Source organism: Epinephelus lanceolatus, chromosome 4 (genome assembly GCF_041903045.1).
Source record: "Epinephelus lanceolatus isolate andai-2023 chromosome 4, ASM4190304v1, whole genome shotgun sequence".
NCBI classification, from domain to species: domain Eukaryota; kingdom Metazoa; phylum Chordata; class Actinopteri; order Perciformes; family Serranidae; genus Epinephelus; species Epinephelus lanceolatus.
This window is the reverse complement of record NC_135737.1, coordinates 39695375-39705072: the sequence shown is the minus strand read 5'-3', so window position 1 is coordinate 39705072 and position 9698 is coordinate 39695375. Positions and strand designations below refer to the sequence as shown.

Sequence of the window (9698 nt, the reverse complement as noted above, 5' to 3'; positions counted from 1 at the left end):
ACTCTACTTTTATGTAACTGGGGGTTTGCTTGGAGATTCCAAAACACAACCAACAGGACTTTGTTCATTTCATCATGCTGCTTTTGTTCCTGCTGAACCCCAGGGTGCATTCAAGGAGTGGGATCAATAGATTAAGAGCAATGAATGTACCTGTCAGCAAATAAATGTCAGCGGTCTTGGCTCTGTGTTAGGAAATGTCCGACTGTGTGACTCCGGGGCCCAGGAGGAGTGTGTCATGAGGGGCGGGTATATAAATGTCCAGGCAACAACACAGGGCCACAGTGTGCCTGCCCTAGGAGACTGTTACACACCGCTCAGCAGAGACAAGATGAATCTTCCAGTCCTGCCCTCCATTCTGCTGCTCGTCATCTCTGCTGTCCATGCCTTCCAGTACACAGAGCTTGCGCAGTACATTGACAGCCATCAAGAAGAATATGTGGAGGCTCTGCGAGACTGGGTTGCAATCGAAAGTGACTCCAGCAACGTCTTGAAGAGACCAGACCTACACCGCATGATGGAGATGGTGGCTCAGAAGCTGAGGCTGATGGGAGGGACTGTAGAGCTGGTGGACGTCGGAGAACAAGAACTTCCTGACGGACAGATGTTAGCGTTGCCTAAAGTGGTGACAGCTCAGTTTGGCAATGACACAAACAAACACACAGTGTGTGTCTACGGTCATGTGGATGTCCAGCCAGCAAAGCTCGAGGACGGTTGGGCAACAGATCCCTACAACCTGACTGACATCAATGGTAACCTGTATGGAAGAGGAGCATCAGACAACAAGGCCCCAGTTTTAGCCTGGATCCATGCTGTGGAGGCTTACCAGGCCCTCAATATGGAGCTGCCAGTAAATGTCAAGTTTGTCATTGAGGGTATGGAGGAGACGGGCTCTATCGGCCTGGACGCCATGATCCTGGCCCAGAGAGACACCTTCTTCTCTGACATTGATTACATCATCATCTCAGACTGCGGCTGGCTCAGCAGACGGCCTGCCCTCACCTACGGCACCAGAGGCAACTGCTACTTCTTTGCTGAGGTTGAAGGACCTAAACAGGACTTACATTCTGGTGTTTATGGAGGCGCTGTGATCGAACCAATGATCGACCTCATTGGCATTCTTGACACGCTGATCGACCCCAGCGGTAAGATCCTGATTCCTGGGATCAGGGAGGCCGTGGCTCCCCTCTCTGATGAGGAATGGAAAATGTATCAGGACATTGAGTTTGACATCGACGACTACAAGAACAAGATCGGTGTCAACCAGCTCATGTACAACAATAAGGTGGACTTGTTGGCCCACAGGTGGCGCTACCCCACTGTCTCCATCCATGGCATTGAGGGCGCCTTCTCTGACCCCGGCACAAAGACCGTCATCCCTGCTAAGGTCACTGCTAAGTTCTCCATCAGACAAGTTCCCAACATGGACCCTGCTATGGTCAAGAAACAGGTAACAGACTACCTTCACTCAGTGTTTGCCAAGCGGAAGAGTCCTAATAAGCTGAAAGTCACCATGGTGATCGGGGCCAGGCCTTGGCTGGCTGACACTCAGCATCCTCTCTATGAGGCTGGGAAGGCTGCTGTCAAGAGAGTTTTCAACATGGAGCCTGATCTGATCCGTGAGGGCGGGACCATCCCTATCGCCAGAACCTTCCAGGATGTGACGGGGAAAAGCATCATCATGTTGCCCATCGGAGGCTTTGATGATGGGATGCACTCCCAGAATGAGAAAATGAGCCGGTACAACTATATTGAGGGAACCAAGTTATTCATCTCCTACCTGCATGAAGTGTCTCAGATGAAGAAGACCAGTGTGTGATGATTCATCGCATTATGAAATGACCTCCTGAACCATTTCAGCTACTACAGAGAGCTCTCCCTGACACAAGCCTGGTTTTATATTTTCACTGTGTCTTCATCTGTCTTTCATCATTGTTTCTGTTGTGAGCGAATGTAATGGCATGTGAGACTACGTCTGATTGGTCGAAATGTCTGAATTCATCTCATGTTGCTTTTCTTTTCTTGTCACTCACTTTGCATATGTGGCATATTTTAATGCTCCAAGTCATGTCACAGAAAACTGTAAATGTGTGTACCATGTAGTAAAAGCTGTGCAATGCCAAAAAAGAAAAAAAAAAGAAATAAAAAACTCTATTGTCAATAGTGTCTATAAACGGCTGCAGTGATGTTATCTCAGGCTGGTGGTTGAGTCATTACAGATAATATTTCAGCCCAGTGCACAGAGAAAATGACACACACTGTATTCATTTCACAGTTCAGACTCCAGACATCCTTTTTCCTCTTTGAGACAGAGGACACAGCCAGACACACAGAGACATCAGACCCAGACACAGCCATTAGACTGATAGAGGCATCCTCATCAAAAAGTATTAGAGCCATAAATAACCTTTCTCTACTGAGTGTGCAGGTTATTACAGCTGAATAGCAGTCAGACCTGAAAATACGGCTGACTTGTGAAATTTGCATAATCTTTGCATCCTGACCTCAAGTATGAAACTAATCTAGTGAATAAGGGAAAAGCACAGGCCCTGATGCAACACTGAGTAACAGCTGATATCATAAGGTCGAAAATAAGGGAGAAGCATCGAGGGAATTTATATTGAAGAACATGTTCAGAGAATCTCACATCGCTCTGAGAAGTTGGCAGTCTTCCAAGGTGAAAGCAAAATGGAAAATGACAACTGAGACAGAGGAGTGATGGTAACAAGGCCTTTAATGTGGCCTGAGTGCAGAGTCTCCTCCCAAAATCAAATAGCTTTATATGAAAGAGAGACAGAGAGAGAGTTGCTCTCAGAATAAATGGCTCACAAAAACTTTTTTTCTCCATCCTCCCATTCACATCTTTCTCTCAGAGTTATCAGTGTGTAAAACTTAATTTAACTTCAGTTTCTATACAGCTGCCAGTGAGTGGAGAAACTGTTAAAATAAAATAAATTCATCAGTTAGGACTTGGTGTTACAATCCCTGGAGTTTCAGCACGCTTCATGTGTTTCGGCCATGACCACCCATTGTCTGTCTGTAGTTTAAAACTCATCAGTCACTTTGTTGAGTTAAGGACACTGATGGCACTCGGGATGAAAGACTTCTTAAACACATGTTTAGGTGCCAGAGGGACTCTATAGCGCCTCCTGGAGCTCAAGAGCTCAAACTGGCTGAAGAGAGGGTGGGAGCTACCTGCCAACATACTCCTTCCTGTCTGTAAAGAGTTGTGTCAGGGGACTTTGTGTCTCGCCAACTATTTTACTCGCCATAGTTACAATCCTAGAGAGTTTATTCTTGGATGTACAGTTAAGGTGACCGTACCAGGCAGGAAGGTGAAAAGCTAAAACACTCACAACCATAGTTTTGTACACGACTTCTAAAATCTGCTAACGAACACCGAGACCACTGAGTTTACGAAGAAGATAAAGTCGCTGTGAGCATCTCTTGAAAATATACTCAGTGTTTCCAGAGAAGCTCACATGGGAGTCAACATGATCACAGAGACGGGAAATAATTAAGTTACTGTGCAGCTGGTTTATGTTTTATATGAGGAGGAAAAAGGATAAAGAGAATAAAAGTCCTTGATTTCACCAGTGATGTCATCAACCTTTTATGTGTTCTCTATATGTTTGTATAAAACTTGTACAAAAGAGCAACTTCACACTGACCTTAATGAAACACAAATACTGTCTGTTGTATTCATGATTCACACAGAAAAAAACTATATATATATAATCTTTACAATATGTTTAAGGTTTGTACCTTCTCTCATTACATGGTCCACTGAGTTAAGCTCCTGCCAAGTCCAATCTCCAACACAGCCCACTCTCACTGAGTTTAATTTCCCATGTCAGTCAGCAGTGGAGGAGGATCGGTGGTTTGTATTGATTACTTATAAACGTCTTCCTGCTGGTCCAGAACAGAAACTTTTACACAGTCAGGATCATAAATAATGACACATTTAGGATGACAGAGGTACTGGAGGAAGAGAAATGACTGGGTAAAGAAAGAAGCGTCTCATTAAAGTGTTGAACCATTATCCCAGCTAAAAGATTGTGTTTCTTCTTCCTGGTGGCTGAGCTGCGTCTCCCTCTGGGAGACACTGAGACCTGTCACCCACACAACCAGAGAGGAGACTCATATCGTCTCATATCGTCTAGCAGACAGCAGACTACACACCTCTCTCACATCTCCCTTCTTCCTGCTGCTCTCACCTTCCTTCCTCAGAGCCTCAGTTTGTCTCCTTCCTCCTCATGTCTCCTCTCCTCAAGAGGAGAAAATCACATCTTACCAACATCAACCGAACTTAATTTCTCTTTTCTCTCTTATGGACACTTTTTAGCTGGAACAAATATGAAGCACCACCTTTAGTATGACATAAAAGTAAAAGTGACATCACAACTTATCACAGCTGCTGTGATGAAGGTTTTGAAGCACCAAACTTCAGATCTGTGTTCAGGTCTCAGAGGAGACGTCACTGAGGAGCAACAGCTGACTGCTTTATGTTTGTCCAACCCCGAGGCAGGAAGCCAGAAGGATATCAGATTAATACAGTGATCACAGCACAGCCGAGGGTTATCTGTCAGACCGCTGCAAAGTGCTCCATAAAACACATCACCTGCACATCTGTCCCACCAGCTTCTTCTTACATCATCAGTCTCCTCTTTGTCCCTCTGTCTCTCTCTCATCTGTCCAGTCTCTGTCCTCTGATCCACAGTGCCAGGTTGTCTTTTAAACCTCCATCACTGCCTGTGTCCGTCTTGTATCTTTACCTCTGGGACAGATCACGGCTCTTTGCTCCCTCACTGTTCCCATCCTGTCCTCTCCAGCTGTAACAGGCTGCTCCTCGTCCTTGGCCGTGGCGAGAGGCTGTTAATGCCAGTTGGTTGGTTCAGAGTTGGAAATGTTTCTACCAGCCAGTTCACTAACCTCTGGCAACCAGCAGTGTGTGTGTAGCTGTGTTGGTGTGTAAACTTGGCAGTGGGCTGTGTAATGTTCCTGTCTCTCCTGGCCTCCTGCCTGCTGTGTCTCTCTGAACCTCTCTGTAGGTCACACCCACTGCTGGAGCCTCTCCTGACACTGACAGCATGATGTCATTCAACCTGTGGAGAGTGACCCTTGGCTGGGACACACAGAGTGTCCACACTTGCTGCTGTGTTGGACAGAGAAGAGGACACACTGTCCTGACACATCAAACACAGTCAGTCATGAGTCCTTCGTGTCAGGGAGCAACACTATTTAAAGACATGTTGAGAAAGACAGGTGAGAATCTGCTTCACAATCTGACTTGACAGAGATGAAATGTGGCGTTTCAAACTCACAGGTCCCCACAGAATTTTAATACAGCTGAAATAACTGAGGCTGATGAATCTTCAGTTTCCTGTGAAGTGACAGAAAATCAGAATCCTTCATCCTTCACTGTTTGTTGCTGAAACAGAAACATATTGAAGCCCTGAGACGACTGGGGACTGTAACTGGATCATGAACAACACAGTGTTTAGTTTCTGTCACTGTGTGTTTGTATTTAAGATGTATTTAAGATCACATGGGATCACATCCTGCAGGCAGACGACTTCAGAGTCCGGTTTCTGATCCAGGCTGTGTACGACGGTCTACCTAGCAGGTGAATCTCCACGTCTGGGGCCAGAGCGAAACACCATCTTGTGCTCTGTGCTCAGGAAGAGGATCCCTTGAGCTCATCTTAAGTCGCTGCCCAAAGGTCCTTGCAGAAGGCTGCGACTGCTGGCGGCATGATCAGAGACATTAGCCTCAGCCATTACCACCAGCTAACAAAGACAATCATCACCTTTAAGGCTGGAGAGAAAAACATCCCACAACTAAGATCAGTAACTGGCCTCCTCGCCTCAGCAGCCGACTGGCAACTGAGAGTTGATCTCAACAAGCAGCTGCTGTTTCCAGAACACGTCGCATCAACAACCCTCCGTCCAGACATGGTCGTCTTTTCTGACTCCATCAAACAAGTGATCATGGTAGAACTCACTGTACCCTGGGAAGAGCGCATGGATGAAGCCCAAGAGCGAAAACGTGCCAAGTACCAGGAGCTGACGGAGCAGTGCGAGAGGCAGGGCTGGAATACCTGCTGTGAGCCTGTGAGGTGGGATGTCGGGGCTTTGCAGGTCGGTCACTCTGCAGAGTCTTCACAAAGCTGGGGATAGTGGGGCTGGTGAAGAAGAGGGCCATCAAGAGTGTCATCAACTACGTGGCTCTGGCTGAGGAGGGAGGCCCCATGGTCAACTGCTGCTGGGATGCAAGCCGGGGACTGATCACCCCTGGCTGAGTCGCCTGGGTGACGGTGTCTGATGTTTGAAAAGAGCTGGCAGCTCTGATCAGCTCATGTTGTATTTTACTGGAGGCTAATGGCTTTATTGTGGCTCCAGGTCAGAGATCAAAATGAACAAGCACAGACATCCATCTTTCAGCTGAAGGGCGTCCTAAAGAGACAATGTCCAAGACTGGTAACGGGTGATTGTCTCTGCCTGTCTCTCTCCATGGCAGCCTGTGTCTTTGTTAGAGCAACTACTGGAATTGTTCCATCTAATGAATTGTTTTCTCGTCTCTCAGTGGCACCAACATTATATTTCTCACTGGGCTTGGTATTTTCAGAAAATCACAAATGTTAGAGTTTTGGTTTCATCACTGGGTTCTGTGTTTTATAGCTTGAACTGAATGGTGATGTTGTTTTGTTCCAGCATTGAGACATTATTGTGAAAATACAGCAAACAAACTGCAGGTTTTACTGTTTCTACAGTCGATTGTTCACTAAACAAAAGGCTGTAATTACAGTCACCAACATGATTGTTTTAGTTAATCTGAAAATTGGAAAAAGCCCAAGCGTGGAAAAGGATTGAGCCACATGCATTAAGTGGATATCAGATGAGAGTAAACAGCAGTGGCGGCTCTGTTGTGTTGTGAGTGAGCCAGCACGTACAACACCAGGACCCTGTGACCGAAGCAGCTCAGCTCATTTTTATTAATCACACCTGAGCTTCTCCTACTGTCACATGTCAAAACTCTGTCAGGGACCTGTTGCCACCATCTCTGTGCAGACTATAATTCTGTGACTGTGTGAAACATACAGAAGTTATCATCATATTATTCTTTCATTTCTAAAGTCGTGTTTATGCTTCGTATTAGACGACTGGGATGAAACAGGAAACACAAACTCTTTACTTCTCTGTTTGTTCGTCTGTCTCATCAAACAAGTCCAACTTCACCAAAAGCTTCAACAGAATTCTAATAAACAACAAATGAATCCAAAACTGTTGCAGTGAAATTATTCTCTGATCCACAGCACAAACACAGACAGTGTGTGTGTTGTGTGTGCAGTCAGTGATGGTGTGTGTCTCTCTCCTGGCCTCCTGCCTGCTGCGTCTCTCTTCACCTCTCTGTGCATCACGTCCTCTCCTGAAGCGTCTCCTGACACTGAGGCCAAACCCACAACACAGCCAGCATGACCCTCATCATCACAGCAGCAGAGCCTGTCCACATGTGTGGCACAGCACCCAGCACATTGGTTTGGACTTTACATATTGTAGTACGGTCCAATCCAACATGTCAGAACATAAACAGTCCTAAAGATACAGCTGCTTGAATGTAAAGACATTCGGACAGCAGCAACATTTTACATGTGTAATAAATGTCCCAACACTTACAGGAGGGTCAGTGTGACTCTAAAGGAGCCTGTTGGCCTCAAATGTACTGTTTAATATTGAAGAGCAGCAGAGCCACTTCATCCTTTAATAATGTAAAACATACTTTATTGTAGAATATTAAAAGCCTCATTACTGCTTCACCACAGAATTAAAGATGAGCTGAGCATTTTGCAGTAAACAGCTGATGCACCTGTTTCATTAACATGTGATTCACAGTATGAAGGTTTATATCATCAGGAAACAGAGCGATGAGATCAGAGGGGGGGTCAGATTGGAGGACATGTTGGATCATTGTGACAGAGCAGCCTCAAGCTCCCAGTCAGCCCACACACAACGTCCCACAGATACATATCCAGTATTTACTGCACTTATACAGAACTCATGTCCATCAAAGGCACATTAGTCCACCCCTGGTAAATACTGGAGCTGTGAATCCACAGTGTGACTCTGCAGAACAACTGAAGAACAAGGCAGAGCAGACTGTGTGTGATGTGGACGAAGAGACGTGACGCTGATAAAAGGTATTCCTTAAACAGTTATAATGAACATAATTAAAATGTAACACAGAACAAAACTGAAAGAGATCTAATTAAAGTGCTGAGAGCTTTTGCACCTTAATGTGGGCGAATAATCATTTTAATACAGCTTCTCAATTACTCAGTGGACTTTTCTGTTTCAATTTAATTGTTCTTAACTGTTTTGCATTTGTGTCAAGGGAACATTTAACAAGTCATTTCAGTATTTCTCTTTAGTATGTGCAACACTTTCTCTGCAGTCTGGTGTTCATAACCATCAACAGACAGAATGTAGACGTGTAATAAAGTGTCATTCACTGCCTGACTCTGCACTGTGTGACTAAAAGCCTGAATAAGTCTTATTCTGTTTGGATCAGACAGCTGCTTTAGACGTCTTTAACAGGACCAAAACTGATGTGAAAATGTTTTAAAAGGATTATTGTGCATCAGCAGGTGTGACCTGAACACAGCAGGTGAGAGGAGGAATGAGGAGGTTCAATGCTAAAAGCTCTGACATTAACTCTGACTGCCCTGAACTCAACAGGATAACAACATCTAGAGAGGTTTGCTCCACCTCGACAAAAACACACATCTGACATTTAGACTGGCTGCTCATTTAGTTTCCAGATTCATTATTCAGCTCCTGAATCACAGAATAAATGCTGAGTCAGCAGGACTGATTCAGAGACCAGAGTGAGACGACACAAAGACAGAGCTGCTGATTCATTCTGTTGGACAACAATGGTCAATGTTTGATTTAAAACACCACAGTGAGTCAGTGTGGCTTCTTTAAAATGTACCAACAGTCCTTTATGTCACTGATAATTTACTACTGAGACTCCTGCTGTTGTGCCCTCAGGCAAGGCACTCAACCTCATCACCTGAGTAAACATCCTGCTGAGGAGATTAATAACTTTATTCTGGTTCAAACTGTGTGAGCAGCCTCAGGTAAGGACATGTGTGCTGGGAACACTGGAGTCATTCAGGCCAAGTAGAGAGGAACAAAAACACTTTAATGTAAATGAGCATAAAAATGTCAGTGACACAAACAGGAAGTTGTTCTGTTAAAGGAACAATGCAGAAACTTAAGGCATCACGTATCTGTGAAGTCGTCTCAGTCACTGTAATCAATCAATGTGAGGAACGCCCTCAGTCCTACATGATGTCTCATCTGACAGGAGATGTGACAGCAAATCATCTTCATCTTCATCATCACATAAAAACCAGTGAGATGTGTTTAATTTATTCAGTTAGTCATGATGTATATTCATCTAAAGAGTGAAAACAAGTCATCAGGTGTTAATAATCATGTCTCAATAATCTCCTGCAGCCACACTGACATGTTGTCATGTCCCATGTGGTCTAGCCGTCAGGATTCCTGGTTTTCAGGTGGCCTGAGTTAGAACGATGAAGAGCATCAGTGCAGGATTTCACTCAATAATTTAAAATGACAGATTCTACTGAATGATTATTGATCACAAACTAAGATCCATCAACACCTTTGATTCAA

The 9698-nt window shown here is 44.8% G+C and overlaps 1 pseudogene across 1 annotated transcript; it reads left to right on the top strand.

The window, feature by feature from the left end:
• Positions 1-218: 218 nt before the first annotated feature.
• Positions 219-2158, top strand: LOC144462757 (cytosolic non-specific dipeptidase pseudogene; annotated as a pseudogene). The gene has a single exon (XR_013490979.1). The product of XR_013490979.1 is annotated as a cytosolic non-specific dipeptidase pseudogene (transcript).
• The last annotated feature ends 7540 nt before the right edge of the window (positions 2159-9698 follow it).